Genomic DNA, 19,588 nt, shown 5'->3' with positions numbered 1-19,588 from the left:
GTCCTGAGGCAGGATGGTCGATCTCTGGAGAGCTATACTGAGGAGTTTCTGGAGTGGAGTTATCGGGTGAGTTGGAGCGATCCTTATTTTAAACATCTTTATTGGACTGGTCTGGATGATGATCTGCTCGCCCTCCTTGTGGTCCCCTTCGCAGAGGAGTCTTCACTGGAGGACTTTATCAATCAGGTCCTCCATGTGGGAGGCTCTGATTTCTGTGTTTTGGGCATACCGAGGAGGGCTGGAGCGGTCGTCATCCAGACCCGGTGGAGAATGGTGGGTCAGCTCCAACTCACTCCATATCCACTCCACAAATTAAAGAAACTCCTCATCGCCAGAGAAAACGGCGACGGGTTAAAAGGGACCTACCCGCAGAACCGGTACCCTCCATCCTCCTGGTGGTCTCCGAGCCGGTCCCGTCCGGCCTTCCAGAGGCCCTCCAGCCGGTCCCGTCTGGCCTTCCTAAGGCCCTCCAGCCGTTCCCGTCCGGCCTTCCAGGTTCCCTCGAGCAGGTCACGTCCGGCCTTCCAGAGGCCCTCCAGCCTGTCCCATCTGGCCTTACAGAGACCCTCCAGCCAGTCCCGTCCGGCCTTCCAGAGGCCCTCCAGCCGGTCCCGTCCGGCCTTCCAGAGGCCCTCCAGCCGGTCCCGTCCGGTCTTCCTCAGGCCCTCCAGCCTGTCCCATCTTGCCTTACAGAGACCCTCCAGCCGGTCCCGTCCGGCCTTCCAGAGGCCCTCCAGCCGGTCCCGTCAGGCCTTCCAGGGGCCCTTCAGCCGGTCCCAGCCAGTCCAAGCCGGTCCGATCCTCCAGTGGTCTTCGAGCCAGCCTGCCCAGGGCTCCATCTTGGAGCCTGTCCCTGGACTCAGACAACCAGCCATTTAGTGATGATAATCTGCTATAAATCTCATCACAACGATAAGCATTGAGGGGGCCAGAGAATATTACAGTGGCTGACATCGTACTTGCGAGCTCACACACCTCTTTAATATTATCTTTGGTGATCTCCGATTGATGGAGACCAAGACACTTTAATTCATTGCATTTGTAAAAATATAATTGTTTTCATAATTATTATGAATTTATGAATTATTATAATTTATACTTATCAAATTATTTATTTTTAACCATATAAAACACAGCACATGAATAAAAGTACAGTCCCGGGCTTTTATGCTCAAACTGACCGAAAAACAGTGTAAAAGTATTACAAATAAACAACCTGCAGACCTTTTGAACCAAAGCTGTACAATAACTTAATAGGGAGAACTCTGTGTCCTTGAAGGCACGCAGAAAGACACTGTGGCTTGTTGGATGTTATATTTTATATTATATAAAAAATGAACATTAAGTTACTTTCTCAAACTGCCTGAATAGTGTATCGTAAACACAATTATCCTGTGCAAATCACATCTGCGTGTTCACGCCAATGGTTTCTCATGCACAGCAACGGAATTTTAACAATAACAAATATTCTATCTTCTGCTTTTATGCTATCTTCTATGTATGTTTCCCTAACTTCAACTTTGGTCTTCCTTATAAACATGGTTTTGCAGACTCTACTTATTGTTATTACCCTTGCAAAAATGTTAAATGCTCTCTCATATCTCAATTACTTCGGATAAGAGTGCCTGCTAAATGAATAAATGGAAATGTCATGTACAAGTACTGGGCAGCCACTCCTTCTGGATCGCTGTGACAGCATTAAAGTCACATTATAATGAAGAATTTACATTTGTAAATCTACACACGATACACACCCTTGTTTTGCTTATTATTTGTGATAGGGTGTGTATGAAGAGGGCAACATAATCCACCATGTGCTGCGGTACTGTATTAAATAAAGCGTACAGATATTAATCACTTATGTTGCATTTAAGTGCTTAGAAGTTCAGTCACTTAAGACAGTGTGGTGAGGAAGACGGGACGACAGCCGTGAGGTGGGGCCGGTAGCGTGAATGATAGTTGGAATCAGCTGTGCGGACACCGGTCCCGCATATCTCACGGAGGAAATCGGGAGCATAAGAGGACGAGCGAAGGGACTGCTGATGATAGAGGACCGGGCCCGGACATGTTTAAGTTTGTGTTTATGTTCTTGGTGCTGGCAGTCGACCATGAGGTGGCTGCCGGCATTTTACTAGTATTGTTTGTTTGTTTTTGATTAAACTTTATTTAAATGTTCGCCGGTTCCCGCCTCCTTCCGTTTATTGAACCGTATTACAGACAGTATGTCAGTTTTTGTTACGATTGAAACTAGACTTTAAACTGTAACAATAATTGTAACTGTGATGTGAAAAAACATATGTGTGTATGACAAAGAGAAATAGAGAGAGAGAGAGAGAGAGAGAGAGAGAGAGTATTAAGGTAAGGGTCAGCCTCAGAGGAAGTCCCTTTCATTGAAGTTCTTGTGAAACAGTCTAAATAGATTATTTATTAGCTACCCTGGAATTTACCAAAGCAACTTCATAGAACAGTAATGACTGTGTGTGTGTGTGTGTGTGTCTGTAGGATCAGGTTCAAAGCCTCGACCCAGAGCAGGACTCTAAACAAACCTGGTTAGTTTCTGTGGGCTGCAGACGAGGGTTATTTGTTTAGTTCCTGGCACATTCGAATGTACTCATCCCCTGAAATAAAAAAGGCATTTAAAATCAGAGATTCAAAATCTTCCTTGAAGATGGAAACAAGCAAAACAATAACTAACATTCAGTCTCTAATAAAATGTAGGCACATTTTTTACATCACCAGAGGATTTACCATGTACATAGGATCTAATGTAGCCCCCACAGCAGCCATAGCAGCATCATTGCAGCAAGTTTGCCACGTGCATGTTTACATATTTTTTTTTGAAGATTTACTAATCGAGATATAGTTAAAATTATATAAATTATGAAATTCAGTAAAGGAATACAATCGATCATCATCTATCATGTATCGCTGAGGCACTAAAAGTTATTGTTCAACTATGCAACTATGCATTAGATAAGACTAATCTGAAACACACACACAGTTCAGTTTTGTTTAAAGACATCTGGCACTTTCTCAGTGGAAATCACAGTTTAACAAATTAATCTCTTTCTCCGTGATCTGAACACATAAGCAGGCTGACCAAACACAGCTCAAGTCATATATTCTGCTCTTATCGCTGGATTCTGGACCCGCTATCTTAAGTAAACCTCCACATCTTCTCCCTGTCCTAGACACACATAGAACAGCCGGCTACACTAACAACTCATCAGTGGAATACAAAAAAGGCGATAGTGGGAGAACAGGAACTTTAGAGTTTTCCTGAAAGTCACAGAGATAGCCTTCAACAAAAAACATTCTGTGGTAAGTGAAAAAGAAAATCTAAGTGAAACTGTTTTACTCAAACAGATGCCTTCAAAGACCTTGAGAACATTTCTTTGAAGGCAAATACAAGTAATGTTATAAACAGATAATAAAAAAATATTCATGCCTATTGAATGTGTATTTATTTTAAGTAATCTTCCCTGTTACATCAAGGAATGTGTTAATGAGCTTGTGTTTGTGATTGATCCAGTTTTACTATATTGGTAAAATCAGATTTGTATGTTTTTTGTGAAGGTTAGGCTAAAGTAAAAATCTTTATGTTACAATGATGCCATGACACACACATTTATCAAAAAAGTGTGCATTTTAAATGATTGCTGTAAATACTTGTCAAAGTTGTCAAGTGCTTTGTTATACTTTTTATTGGTAAAATGCATTAAAAAAAATCACGAAATATGGATATAAAAGGTTTCAGAATGTCAGCAGTAATATAAAGTTCACATTTGTATTAAACTGACATTTTGAATCAAGTATAACATTAGATGTAATAAATCTTCTATCTCTTCTCTTTTTTGTTTTCCTATCAGGGCACTCTAACCCTCTTGGACAACTCCGATATGTTGTGTGAAACCTTTAAGAACGGAGGTCTGACACGGACTCAAATCAAAGAAAATCCCACATAAATCTTCAGACTTCATTCTCAAGCACACCCATCCCACACACTTGCATTGTGTGATCTTGGAATGGACTAGAGTCCATCTGTTTAGTGTCATTCACACACATGCCTGATCAATCTCAGACTGAGTTCCTGATATATGGACTAAACCTCACATTAAGATAACACGGGGAAGTATGCATTTTTATCTCTTTGTGTGTGTTCATGCAATAAATGTGGAGGAGAATATACTTACTGTAGAACACATGATGATGTGATGTATCAGAGATTAATGGTACCTTGAAACATATTGTAGTGTTTGATTAACTCAGTCATGTGGTATGTACTTTATAATTGTATTGGTATACCATGTTATTACAATTTTCTAAAAACATGGGGATTGAACGAATAATATAATTACAAGCATATAACAATAATATATATGCTTACAAAAAAGTTTTCAAAAAATGAAAACTTGTATCTCTTTCATCTCTGGAACACAAAAATATTGGTGACCAAAATACATTGCCCCCTTACTGACTTCCATTTCATAGAGACAGAACTGAGACATTTCTCAAAATATATACTTTGTCTTGCAAAGGAAAGATAAATATACCGTTTTAAACTACATGAAGGTGAATAAATTATGATAACATTTTTGTGTGTACTGTGATTGACAGCTGGGTATCTCATAAGATGCATTTAGCATTTAAGAAAACGCTCTTGGATAACAAACGCCAGCTGTAGAAGCATTTCCTCAGCAAACACCTGCAAGCAGTCACAGGCTGAGAACATTGCTCTGCAAAAAACACATGTTCCTCCCCACAAAAACAGAGAACGTCCCTCTCCCTCCCTCGTTCTCCTCTCATCACCTCTCACAATGCTGTTTTCCAAACTTGACCGCGTCTTCAACTGAAACAGCCCTTGTTCGCCTCACAGGGCTGTGCCTTTGTTTATATTTTGACTGTATCCTAGCAACTGCACTGTTTTTGCTTACAGATCCCCACCGCCCCAGGGCTGGGCGACCCGCAGGCAGTTTCTCCATGTCTCTCTTTCTCTCTCCCTCCCCAACACATCTGCTCCACATTCATGTAAGGGCACTAAAAAGCCTTAACTTGAAAAAAATGAGAGAAGAAAAGAATGGAAAAAAGCTTTCGAGCTACGCGATGCACGTGCAGGAAAAATGTGACTCAGAAAAAAATGCCAATGACAGTGGAGAGCAAAATAAAAAGCGCTCTGGAGTTTATGGTTGCAGTAAAAGGTTCTCAGTGTTTCTGGTTTGTGTGCCAGGTTATTTGGCTCCGGGGTTCACAGTGCTGGCAAAAGTTGGAAAATGAAGCTCTACTCTCTCTCTCTCTCTCTCTCTCTCTCTCTCTCTCTCTACATTCACACAGTGCTGTGGATCATTTAAGAGTCACTTGCTGGGTTCAGTGTCAGTCCAATGGATTATGAACACAATAGGGTTACTTATTGACATCCCAGTGCAGTCAATATGGATATGCTGAGATCCTTGAGTGAGGCGATTGATTTAATAATGCAACTATTGGAGCACAATGAAGCTATCTATTCACTTCTCAAACTGCATGTTTCTCTGTCTTTCTCCTGAGGTCAGTGGGTTTCCCAGATCTGGTATCCATATGTGAACCAGTGCGGCAGTATTGCTCAGATTTATTTTAACTTTTCATTTTTTCATTCTTTTCATTTGAAGTCAAAGTATAGTTTTTCCTTACCTAACAGCGCATAATTATATTAAAGGGGTTGTGCAACGTTGTTTAATGCATTCTGACTTCTTTATAATGTTAAACGTGCTGGCTCCTCATGCTTGACATGGGCAACTTGTCAAAAAACAAGTTGGACGTTTGACATAGTATTTCTGTGCTCGATACAGCACTCTTAAAAATAAAGGTGCTTCACGATGCCACAGACAAACCTTTTTTGTCTGAACGGTTCTATAAAGAACCTTTTACGTCTGAAGAACTTTCTGTCTCACAAATGGTTCTTTTTGGCAAAAAAAGGTTCTTCAGATTATAAAAAGGTAAGAAAGAGATGGTTGCTTAAAGAACCTTTGACTGAATGGTTCTTTGTCAATCCAGCAAGAGTGGGAGAAAGAGCACACCCATGTGCTCCTTCGTTCCCGAAGTTCAGCGTTGTTTGTTTGTTCACTGCATTTCAGGTGACTCTGCTCTCCAAAAACATTACAGCAAACCCAATAAATGTTAATCATTATGTTAAGTCATTTGGCAGGTTATTCATCTGGTTGTTTTTCCCAAATAGCTAACATCACTTTTGATATGTTGTCTCTGTGAAGTTCATCCTCACATACTCTTTGCAAATACACTCATGTAGGCCTACACAGCATCGTATCATACAGCCAGACTGGAGCCCGTGGGACCATTGGAAGCTCTAATGTGGAAAATATGGAAAAAAGTATGAGAAAATGTTCAGATTTGAACAATTGACTTCTGTACATTCCAGCTGATTGCTGTGCTAATATTTGTCAGCATCCACTCAGGTACCTACCCAAAACAAGAGAAGAAAGGAATAAAGAAAACCTGACATGAGTGCAAACAGTTCCTTAAAAGAAAAGCTCTAAAATAAAGAGCTCTATACAAGCAAATGTAAAACCAGGCCTTCAAAAGCCTTTCATTCTCTTAAAACCCCATTAAAACTATACAAATCCTTCAAGCCCTGTTGTCTTTTCAGTACAGCATATTATTCCTTTCTTCCAAAACATCATCTTTCCTCTATACAGTTCTTCAATCTCTGTCTAGATTTGGAAAGAGCCGCGCCCACACGTGAGCCGAGTCCCATCCCGCATGTCTGCATTCTCTGAGCTTAGCATTGTAAACAGTGGCACCTTCCTGACTGCATTTTTCCATTGTAACATGTCAGAGAGTCATGAAACACTACAGCCAGAGGGATCCAGAACAAGCATGCTTACTCAACATTCCCTTGAAGTTTGTATTGTTTTATCCTAACACTATAACTATTCAGAATTATTTGCTGTTGTTGTTTTAAGATTCTTTGCCGATCCTGAGGATGAGGTTTTGAAAACAAGGACTTTATTAAGCTTTTATGTGAGATATGTGAGTGCCTTGTTTTTATTTATATTTGCTTTGTATAATTTGTTTAGAGAAATTGCTTGTATCTCTTTTTGTTTTTATTTGATTGTTTTTATCTTGTGGTTATTGATTTCTAGTATATGTTGAATTTTTGTGCCTCTACTTTTGCTTAAAGCGCTTTGAGATGCTACTTTTAAAGGCGATATATAAAATAAAGTTATTAATATTATTATTTAGTAACAAAGCAAGGTGTCCGCAAACTTCTAGCCTTAATGACGACAGCATCCCTGACAACAAGTATTAAAGCTAGAAAAAATCTATCACTAAAATTGTACAAAAATCTTATATATATACAGTTGAATGAAAAAGTATGTGAACCCTTTGGGCTTACTTGGATTTCTTCATAAATTGGTCATAAAATGTGTTCTGATCTTCATCTAAGTCACAACAATAGAGAAACACAGTCTGCTTAAACTAATACCGCACAAACATTATACGTTTTCATGTTTTTATTGAACACAACATGTAAACATTCATAGTGCAGGGTGGAAAAAGTATGTGAACATTTGGGTTTAATAACTGGTTGACCCTCCTTTGGAAGCAATGACCTCAATCAAACGTTTCCTATAGTTGCAGATCAGACCTGCACAACGGTCAGGAGAAATTTTGGACCATTCCTCTTTACAAAATTGTTTCAGTTCAGCAATATTCTTGGGATGTCTGGTGTGAATCGCTCTCTTGAGGTCATGCCACAGCATCTCAATCGGGCTGAGGTCAGGACTCTGACTGGGCCACTCCAGAAGGCGTATTTTCTTCTGTTGAAGCCATTCTGTTGTTGATTTACTTCTATGCTTTGGGTCGTTGTCCTGTTGCATCGTCCATCCTCTGTTAAGCTTCAGTTGGCGGACAGATGGTCTTAAGTTTTCCAGCAAAATGTCTTGATAAACTTTGGAATTCATTTTTCCATCGATGACAGTAATCCGTCCAGGGCCTGAGGCAGCAAAGCAGCCCCAAACCATGATGCCCCCTCCACCATATTTCACAGTTGGGATGAGGTTTTGATGTTGGTGTGCTGTGCCTTTTGTTCTCCACACAAAGCGTTGTGTGTTCTTTCCAAACAACTCAATTTTGGTTTCATCTGTCCACAGAATGTTTTGCCAGTAGTGCTGTGGAACATCCAGGTGCTCTTTTGCAATCTTTAAACGTGCTGCAATGTTTTTTTTGGACAGCAGTGGCTTCCTCCGTGGTGTCCTCCCATGAAGTCCATTCTTGTTTAATGTTTTCCTTATTGTAGATTTGTCAACAAAAATGTCAGCATGTGCCAGAGATTTCTGTTAGTGTTTAGCTGACACTCTAGGATTCTTCTTCACCTCATTGAGCATTCTGCGCTGTGCTCTTGCAGTCATCTTTACAGGACGACCACGCCTAGGGAGTGTAGCAACAGTGCTGAACTTTCTCCATTTGTAGACAATCTGTCTTACCGTGGACACATGGACATCAAGGCTTTTAGATATACTTTTGTAGCCCTTTCCAGCTTTATGTAAGTCAACAATTCTTGATCGTAGGTCTTCTGAGAGCTCTTTTGTGCGAGGCATGGTTCACATCAGACAACGCTTCTTCAGAACAGCAAACTCAAAACTGGTCTGTGTTTTTTATTGGACAGGCCAGCTTTAATCAACACATCCAATCTCATCACATTGATTGGACCCCAGGTTGGCTGACTACTGGCTCCAATTAGATCTTGGAGAAGTCATTAGCCTAGGGTTTCACATACTTTTCCACCCAGCACTATGAATAATGTTTGTGCGGTATTAGTTTAAGCAGACTGTGTTTCTCTATTGTTGTGACTTAGATGAAGATCAGAACACATTCTATGACCAATTTATGAAGAAATCCAAGTAAGCCCAAAGGGTTCACATACTTTTTCTTTCAACTGTATATAGTATATACCGTAGATACAAAAAAAGAAAATAGTATGAAAACAAATCCACAAGAGAAACTAATTTAATTTAATCTTACAAATGCATGAACTGACTTTTCCAGTTAAGACTTTTTTGGCGATTTAACTCTCACACTACACAGATGAATAACAGAATGTTAGGATTTTTTGTTTTGAGAGCCTGAGAGAATAATATGATCTGGAATAAAAGCAGAGTGTCTGTCTGTGGCCTTTAATCTATATTCTATATTCATTCTTCAGGATCAGAACCTGAGACCTACAGGAGAGATAAGCTGAAACATATGTGTCTGTGTGCCTTGAGGGGGTGTGGGGCTGGAATTTGTGGGTGGCATAAAAATGAGATTCTTCTTTTGTCCTCCCATCACCCTTTTAATATACACACGGACACACACAGTACATTTTCTTGAAATATTACATACATACTGTATTCACACAGTATGCGCCTTCAAAAACAATAGACACATGGGATCACATCAGGTGGAGTTTATGAATATTCATCTACTTATTCCTTGAAATGAAAGGGACATCAATTCTTACAAAGAAATAAACACACAGTCATTTATAATATACGTATAATAAACGTATATATGTATATGCATACTGATCATGGACGCAGATTCAAACACACATGCACACATATTGTTTACATTCTTTCCCTGGGGTCCATTATTGTAACAGACAGTTGATGTCTCAGTACAGCTTCGCTGTATGGTTTACGGTTACCAGAAAAATACCTTTCTACTCTCTTGCTCATAACCTTTGACCCCCTGTTACACTGCGGCAGAGTCAGAGAGGAGGTTAGGAGAAAAAAGAGAAAAGTAAAGGGGGGTATAATAAAAAAGAACACATGTGGCGACAGCTTAGCTAACCTGATGATTTTATCCACATAACAAATAACCTGCCTTGTTATTACTGGTTTTCAAAGTTCAAATGCTTTCAAAAGTTAAATAAAATAGATGCATAATCACACTGGTCAAGGTTGTAACTTTAGTTTGAGAAGTGGGGGGGACAAAAAATGGACAAAAATGTTTTGGATTTGAATTAGGGACAATAGTGATACAAAATGAAATAATGGATTTGCTGCATGAAGTGTGGATGGAGGGCAGCAAGTGATTTTCTCCATTGGCAATTCACAATCACAAACTCAAATTACCTATGTTCTGCATCGTTTTTGATTGTTTAAATCGATGAAACCATGACACCATCAGTTTCAGATATCAGTGATAAACAAAATTTACTTAATTTGGTTTACCGTGGTTGTTGTTTTGGTATGTTAAGCTGTTTTCTTATAATGGATTTTGGGAAAGAAACGCTTAGTGCATTATAAGGGTATATATGTACTTTGAGTTTTTCATAGTGAATTCCTATGGAGAAATTCACTTGCTGCCGTCCAGGTGATTGAAAACATCCGTTCAGTGAGCAATTTATATATTGTGAAAGCAACGGCCGCATTGACAAAAGCAGACTGCCCGGTCCTACTTCTCTGTGGCAATGCCGGCGCGCGATTAAAAATCCTAAACAAATTTGAAAGTGGAGGAGGGACATGTACGGGATTTGGGGAAGTGGAAATGACATGTCCCCTTTGTCCCCAGTGGAAACTACGCTCCTGAAATATAAAACAATGTAGGCTATTTCAAGTTTAAGTAATGTCTACATTATGACAAATTAAGTAAGGAAATTGAGTAGCATGACTATCCTACACTGACCTACAAAAAATGGCTTGGTAAATTCAAATCAATACACTAAATGGAGTAGATGTGTGCTGTACAAGACACAATTTGCATAAAACATCCCTTTTTATTACTTCTAACTCTCTTATTTCTTTCAGTCAATGCCAAGTATAAATGTTCCACGAGTTTGATTATTATTACTGGCAAACCTGCATTTCTGTTCTAAGCTCTATCTGCTGGGAAGTGAACTTGATTCTGAGCAGCTTGTGACTCAGATCCTTTAGATTTGCTTTCTGAGAATGGAGCAGATCGGCGATCCAGTATAAGTGAAGGTCATTGTGTGTATTTGTGAGTGTATTATTAAATCTGCAATTTTGTGCAGAGTAACATCAATCGTTGCTCCTCTTCATTACTCTTCATACATAATTTATATTCACTTTTAGGGCACGTTCACACATAATACTTATTGAGATAATTCTATTTGAAAACGATCAGCGAACATGAAAACACCTTTTTGGAGACAATCTTTGGTGCATTATAAAACAGTAAGCTTTTGTCACAATAGACAAAAGGAATCACACTGAATTCACCCAACCAGAAAGAAAGTAAGTCATATGGGTTTGGTATGACATAAAGGTGAGTACATCATGACAGAAATGTAATTTTAGAAAATTATGCTCCTGAGGTTATCCGATGAAATTGAAGGGCATTTCATTGAATGATTCAAATCAATTGACCCTTCGCAGTTTGATTGACAGGCGATCTGACCAATCATGATGCCGATATTATCTGCCCCAGTGTCTGACTGCCATTTTGTTCGACAAACAAATCTGCCATAGTAGAGCTTTGATGATTAAATTGAAAAAATTGCTTTTGAATTATTGCTATAGTAGGCAGACACATATATGTGACCCTGGATTATGAAACCAGTCTTAAGTAGCATGGGAACATTTTAAGTGAAAGACGAAAATACATCGTATGTGTCACAATTATCGAAAAATCATTAGGCTATTAAGTTAAAATCATGTTCCATGAAGATATTTTGTAAATTTCCTACCTTAAATATGTAAAAACTTTATTTTTGTGAGTGGATGGCCTGTCACAGTGCCCCTGATTAACAACTTCAAGGCAATTTTCTCGATATTTTGATTTTTTTTACACACTCAGATTTCTGAGTTTTAGGGTCACATTGCTCAGCTTTAATGAACGTTCACACTATAACGATAGACGATAACCAAGTTATAACTTTTAAAAATCATTCTAAATGAACTAGAATAGCGGAGATAACATCACAACTTTATCACAGACACTAGACAAATTACATACGGATGCATTCAGGAAGTGGTGTTTTAAGGCTAAATATAATACTTATTGATATAATACTTACATATTACATGCATGAGCAAGCTGGCAAGATATGCTTTGGGTCCATGTGATGTGATGAGCACACCTTCACCCTTCTGAGACTAGCATTTGCAGTGCTATTTTAAAGGAAAGACGTTTTCAGCAATGAAGTCGTAAAGCAACAGCTGTACTGTCTTTGTTGTATTTAACACAAATAAAGATTAAGGCACTGATGACTGGTATTCTTTTCTGTACTGAACTAATATTTAAAATTTAACTTTCGTTTTCACAAAGAAGGATCACGGCCGATCAAAACTCTGCCTGAAGTTACTCTCTCAAATTGTCATTACTACAAATTTCTGAGTAAATATAAACACTTTATATATCACATTTAGGTTAGCTATACATCCAATTGTGTGACCTTAGTAGCCTACTGCATCGTGCAAGTTTAGAATTAACGTAAGATTATCGTCTGCTGGTGTGGACGCAAATATAGGTATAATTATTGTTACAGTTATCTCAAGTCCTGAATGTATCTCTAAAAAGCATATTGCTGACCTTTCTGTCTGAAATCAGCGTGTCATTTTTCTAGAAATTCTTCACTATTTCCCCAGGGAGTGCACAAATTTACACTAGGAGCGCATGGCTTATACCAAAAGCTTGCGAACGAAAGGGGGTGGGGTTTTGCCAAGGGTCAATTATGACTGTTGAAAGCACACAAATTGGCAAATGTTCTCCAGTTTTTTCCCCTTTGTAATTGTAAGAGAAAGAGCATATACCCACTATTGAATCAGAGCTTTGAGTTTGAACAATACGCTCAGACACTTAGAGGTTGGCCAGAACACTGCTATTAATTATTAGCTTGGCGGCTCGCGGACCTTGTTCCTATCTTGAAACAAGCTTCAAAGCTAGTATTGAGAGAATGTATAGGGTCTTCCACTGGTGAATTAAGCAAATGATAGTCTGAGTGTACATTTACAGCATATGTTTGTCCTTTAAGGGGACAATGCTTTGACCTGCAGAGACATCTTATATAGGCCCATAACGAATAGTTCACAGATAGTCTAGCTTCATCCAAATTCCTCGCATTATTTATGTTTTTTGTGGAGTACAAAGGAAGGGTTTCGGAGAATTTTTCTGAAGGCTTTCAAGCCTTGAAAAGAATACAAAACCATCATAAAAATTCTCCATAAGTGCCCCACAAATGTCATATGGGTCATATGAGTGAAATAAAGTAGGCTTAGTAAATGTTGACAGAATTTGCAGAATATTTTTTGTAAAGTAATGCTTAATTTAATGCCTTTATTGTTGCATTGTAAACACTTGTTTTTCTTAGTCTTGAATTGAATTCACCTCCCATGTTGGCTTCCCACAATCCTTCCCATCATCTCACTGGCAGGTTAACACTGCTTTCTGTGAGGAGTTTGTACCGCAACGGATGTTTGATCATAACGTGGTTTCTTTATTACACATTTCGATTCACCCCATCATCTGTCAGCACTTCTGAGAACACAAGAAAATTGAAGAGCATCTATAATGAAGCAAGACAATACAGTAAAACTCCATGTGTTCACTATTCATCAGTTGTTCAAATTATGGTCTTGAAGTTTCAAATAGCAGAAACCATGCCAAGGGATATAGAGCCACAGAGTCAATCCAACAAAGCAAAGGCAATAAAATTCAGACAGAAATGAGCGATAAATTACCCTCACATCATTTTTAGATTCATGCAAACAGATTTGAGAGTTTGCAGAAAGATAATGAAGTTTGGATCAAGACAAAATGTCGAAGGCACTTTTTTACACAAAGGGGTACCCCAGGTGTAGATCCATGGCAATATTTAATTTGATAGATAGGAATGAGACAAATGCCATAATGTTTAAAAGAAAATATGAATATTACATTTCATTTCACAAATTCATGGATGGCTGTGCTTTAGGACAGGGTAAACCCAAAGCCCCTGGCCTGAACCATTTGACCCACCCTTCACATAACGCTGTATCATTCTACAAACATTGTCACATCCAGCAACGAAATAACTTCACTATTGTGTGACATTTTGTGCTACTCTTCGGTTAGAGCTGCTTCTGTTATTACTGTTATGGGAGATAGTCTGCATAAAGATGGCTTCAGTATATGCATAATGTGTTTTCATTTCAGCAAGTTAAAAAGGAAAACAATCTCAATGGTCATTATTCTACTACGACAAGCAAATCGATATGCCAGATATAATTAAGTCACTTAGTTTGTCAACACATATAACTGTGTCCAAGTTTTAGAGATCTATATAGTTTATATTGATTATTTAAAAAAGCCCTGTTAACTGGATACCGAATAAAAACACACATTTAGTGGTTAATTTCAGTAAGGACCTAAATCTTGCTATTTAATCATACAATCAAATTTAAGGTTTATGTGTCTTTACTTAATACATGCAATTTACTCTTATACCTCACTATGTGTGTGTGCAATTTTCAATTATGTTGCAGGCTGTAGGGTGTGACTACACAGTGTGTATGCACTCATGTCCTGGCACGTTTCTTGCTGCAGTAGGAGATGGGTGCCATCACTGAATGCCCCTTTGGTAATGCCTACAGTCACAGTATCTCCCTACCATTCCACTCTAGGACATAAAGCATCTCTTCTTATTCACACACACACAGAAAGAAAAAGAAAATGGACAGAATGAGAGAAAAATGCCTTCGCTCTGTCCATCAGGCCAGCGGGATGACAGTGAGTGATTCATGATGCTGGCATGGTGCCTGCCATAGAGCTGGCACATTGGCATAAAGCCTTACACTCTGACTACAGTCCAGTCCTGCAGTGGGTGTGGAGCCAAAGCAGGAGACTCTCTGCATAACTCATTAATACACTTCACAAAGCTAGTTAGCCTTTAAACATTTCTTGCTCATACACTGTAATGATGTACACCTTGCCATATACAATGAAAATGTTATTTAATAGGACAAAACATAATTTCACTGTACATTACTGTAGTAATTCAGCCTTTTGCAAGATTAAATCATTTATGGTAAACAGTAAAAGCAAATTTTTCTTTAAGTCTTGAATGACAGGATTTAATTAGCTACACTCTTAAAAATAGAGATGCTTAAAAGTTTCTTCTCAGCAATGCCATAGAAGAACCATTTTTGGTTCCACAAAGAACCATTGAAAAGTGCATTAGAGAACCATCTCTTTCTTACTTTTTTAAAATCTGAAGAACTTTTTTCGTCACAAAGAACCTTTTGTAAAACAGAAAGATTCTTCGGATGTTAAAGGTTCTTCTATGCCATTGAAGAAACTTTTGAAGCACCCTTTTTTAGTTTAGTATTTCTTCAGCTTTGTACATTGATGTTTAACAAAACATTTATGTTAAATTTAATATTGTTTGGTTAATGTTTGCCGACTGTGTTTTGTGTTTGTTTAACATGGTGTGTGCACAAGCTACACATTCTTATCAGGCAAACCACTTGTGGTTTGAGATGCATGCAGTATGCAAGTCAGACATCTGTAAATGCATCTGGTTGTTCAGGCCACATTCATAAACTTCACTCCCAAATGGAACTAAATCATACATAATGCAAAGGAATTGTTCACTTCACAGGGAAGAGAAATTGCAAAAAAGTGAAACTGTTAAATTTGCAATGTGGTGCAAACTTTTACTGTAATTCTTGTACAGTAATCATACTTGTAATGTATTTCAATTTGCTTTCTGAAGCCTATTCTATTCTATCTCTGTTCATTGGACAATCCGTCTCATCATCCATTCTACTTCAACTGCACACCTTTAGTGTTGAATGCTCCTTTAATATTTCTCTAGTGTTTACTTGTGTCATTTTGAGACTAGGCCAACACTTTTATTTTAAGACAGACAACAGCGCAGAAAGAACCCATCCACCCATCCCAAAGACTCAAGCTCTCTAAATGTTTACTGACTGAACACTCTGATGGTGACAATCTGTGTGTGTAGGAAAGAGAGAAAGACAGCCAAGATTCCACATCCACAGAGAAAGTTTAATGAAATAAATGCGAAACGAGTTGGTTTAAATTAATTCAAATCTTTCTAACATACCAAAACACCAACATTGAGCAGATCAGATAATGACTTTGGCCTCCAAAACACCTTAAAAATGGTTGTTTCATTATTCTTGTCTTTAACCTCGAAATAAAAAGTTATTGTTAATGTTACTGAAGATGCACAATTGTACAGGAACTTAACAATATTTTTGTATAATGACAAATATTGAAGGTTGTCGCTGGCAACCGATATCAGCGTACTTCATGCATGTCAGGCATTGGGCACGCACTTCTCACAAAAAACAATTTTAACAATGTCTTACTATACATCTCTCAAGCTAGGTTTGTTTTGCAACGTTACATACAAAACATTAGGCACAAAAGCTACATTATACCCTATGTCTCATGCTTTAAGGGCACTGAAATATTTGTATTTGAAGGGGGAAAAGATTGAGAACATGACTTGCAGTGTAACACTTACCAATTAAAACAACAAAAGTCGATCAGAAGCCATTTTTCCTCATTTAGACAAGGGATGGCAAACCATACAGAAAGAGCATAAACAAACCAAGGTGAGAGATGAAAGTAGAAAGTGTAATTTGACACGGTAACATTTGAGCTTGGAGAGATGAGACACTGGGGACAGAACAGACAGATTGTGAGTGTGGGCCAGAAGGAATAAAAACATGGGGAGATGGAACAAACGAGGAGCAGATGTTCTCCAGCAAACATGGTGGATGTATTTGTGATCAGGGTTTCCTTTCCAAAAGTGAAATTACCGCCGCACCCCTTGAGACACACACATACACAAATATTCACACATAATATAGAGGTCAGGTCTCGTCAAGCCACAAGAAATGGAAACATTGTAAACATTCAAAAATGGGCAAACTATAAACAGTCACCCTAAAGCCAACTACTCACATCCCCCTGGGTCAGTGCTGGGTCAGGATGCAGGCAAAGAGGAATTGAGCAAAAAACTGGATCAAACAGGAAGAACAATTAGCAGATACCTCATATAACTTCAGGCAAGGAGATGAACGATTAACCTCTTTTACAAAGCCAGATCTGGACATGTCATCTATTATCCCTAATCTGTGTTCTCGACATGTGTATCCTACATGCCAGTTCTATATTCAAATCTTATATATGAACATACTATATATGAAAGTATACAAAATATATCTTCAGTGTGTTCAGTGTAAACATATGCATCCAGACACACATTTCACTATCTTAGTGGGACTTCCTATAGACTTCAACTGTGTTTATAATGTAATATGTTATAATTATATCTATTGAATTCATACACAAACAAACTGTATATATGTGTTTTACTTTCATTTTTCAGATTTACAGTATGACTGGTGTGCTAATAAACGCTATCAACAGACTCGTGCATTGTTTGTGATAAACATGATGATTGACAGAGACAGGAGACATAATAAAGCATGCCATTTCAACATTACTCCATATCATCTCCATAATAACCATTCTAGACTATTGCAACATGTATTGCGAAATCACCTGCCATTAGACCGCACATTTTTATTGCAACGCTTTCACAAGCCTTTCTTTGAAGCAAGAGCGTGAGCACACTGGTTTATATCCACTCAATAAAGACTGCAGGCTATTTTCCATCATTGCTGTTTGCTCTTAGATTCTCAAAACACACACACAAACAAGTTGTGCTTTCAAGGTTTGCTTTTTAACAGACACTAGAACGCAGCTCTCTCCCTCCCTCACTGAGTGGTTCTAAAAAAACTTCAAAGTAAAATATAGAGAGCTTCGTGGAACAGAGGTAAGCAAAATGGGTAATGCAAATATTACTGGGTTGTGTTTTGACCACTGAGTGATGCTTTGATTCGTTATTTACTGATAAGAATCAAGTGGGTTATGAAATTCCACACAGCTGACACATCTGCAACCACCTTTGATGGGAAACAACGCACAGGTGCCCATTTAAACACATGCACATGTTTTGTGATGATAATTACTGACAAGAAGTTCAAATGATCGTGTTCATGTAACATTAATGGGTTGTACTTTATGGCTGCACGACTTTATACCTACGTGCTCTTTCACGCCACTAATCATCAGTGTTGGGGGTTATTACAACCTAAAGTACTGTACACTATGTAATGTACTGAGAGCAACAACAGTTTTTTTTAAACCAACACGAACCCTATGTTTAAAAATCATTAGTAAACTAAACAAATCTGCTGTCATGGATTTGTTTCTTTTCATGCTGCAAACACATAAGAAAGCTAAGATTTGCCAAAAATTCAAGTAAAAGCAATTATTACTGAATATTTTTGAATTTGGTCTCTTGAACAATTGAAAACTAAATTTTCAAACACATTCGCCCATGTCCAAATTATTTACCTATACAATCTACATTCATTTTACAGCTTCTTTTTACAATTGACTATTTTTTTATGTCTCCTAAACAATTTTAGGAGAAACGTCTGAGAGACTGTGTAACTCTGTAAATGTGATGTATTATATTGTTTTCACACAGTTATGGTTCTTGTGTACATACCCTAATGATACATTTGATAATTAAATTAATACATTTAATAGAAAAACGGCAACACATCAAAACTATGTCAAAGTAAAAACACGTGCACAGTCTGAAAATAACATGTTTTTATCACTAGTAACAATGGAACAACAGTAACTTTTTATAATGAGCGAAAGTATATTCTCCCAACACAGAGAGAGAGCAGGACAGTAAGACTGCCAGTGACCATTTTTATTTTTAATGCCGGTCTGCTTCAGTACGCCAAAAATACCCACTGTCAGAAAGCAAACCCTAATCTATAAGGACTGACCCATTCGCACAGTGGGTGAGATGGCAGCAAGCACTGAAGACCACATCATGGCATTTAAAAAGGAATGTGGACGTTCTACCAGACAAGAAACTGAGAGTGATTGAGAAAGACAGCATGATCATGAAACAGACAGACAGGGCAAATAACTGACTGATGGAGTGACAAAATGATTGAGTTCAAGAGAGAGAGGAAAGACGAGCTGTCCTTCTTGTTCTTATGTGTGTGTCTCTTGAGGCAAGATGTGAACGCTAAAAGCTTAAGCAGACTGAGATCTTGTCATGGGACAGAATGAAACGTCTTGTCCTGTCAGCAAAATGGGTCGCAGCACTTGTCTGGTCTTTTAACCATTACAGTACATAAGGTCACTGAAAATACTTCTAAGATTAGATAGATCATAAATACTACTTTAGCAAGAAATGTAAATATTTAGAACTTCCTATAATTTTACAATCAGCTTTATGTTATATGGCGTATCATTTTTATATCTTTCATTTTCTTTTATGCAGTTGCCATAGACTTTAGCCAAAGCGACTTCCATTCAAGTTGTACAATTTATCAGCACACTGTAAAAAGAATCCTGTAAAAAACAATAAACCATAAAATAAAATTGTTCCCTGAAAATTTACACGTTTTCCCCATTTATCTTGTACATATTCCTGTAAATTTTACTGTAATTTTACAGTTTTTGACCGTATTTTCAAAAAAGAAAAGGTAACATAAAAATCCTGGCATCTGGGGCACCATATATAAACCTTAAATAAACC

General features: G+C 38.1%; 2 long non-coding RNA genes across 2 annotated transcripts in view; one reads left to right on the top strand and one right to left on the bottom strand.

The window, feature by feature from the left end:
• Positions 1 to 2,085: 2,085 nt before the first annotated feature.
• LOC130434110 (uncharacterized) overlaps positions 2,086 to 19,588 on the bottom strand; it is a 51,911-nt gene continuing 34,408 nt past the window's right edge. Inside the window, exon 3 of the long non-coding RNA XR_008908644.1 lies at positions 2,086 to 2,618. This is a non-coding gene — a long non-coding RNA (uncharacterized LOC130434110). The remainder of the gene's footprint in view (positions 2,619 to 19,588) is intronic.
• Positions 3,020 to 4,594, top strand: LOC130434109 (uncharacterized). The gene is made up of 2 exons (XR_008908643.1): positions 3,020 to 3,321; positions 3,870 to 4,594. It is a non-coding gene; the product is annotated as an uncharacterized LOC130434109 (long non-coding RNA).

Source organism: Triplophysa dalaica, chromosome 13, assembly GCF_015846415.1.
Source record: "Triplophysa dalaica isolate WHDGS20190420 chromosome 13, ASM1584641v1, whole genome shotgun sequence".
Lineage (NCBI taxonomy): Eukaryota > Metazoa > Chordata > Actinopteri > Cypriniformes > Nemacheilidae > Triplophysa > Triplophysa dalaica.
The sequence above is the reverse complement of the archived record's forward strand: the minus strand, read 5'-3'. Positions and strand labels throughout refer to the sequence as shown.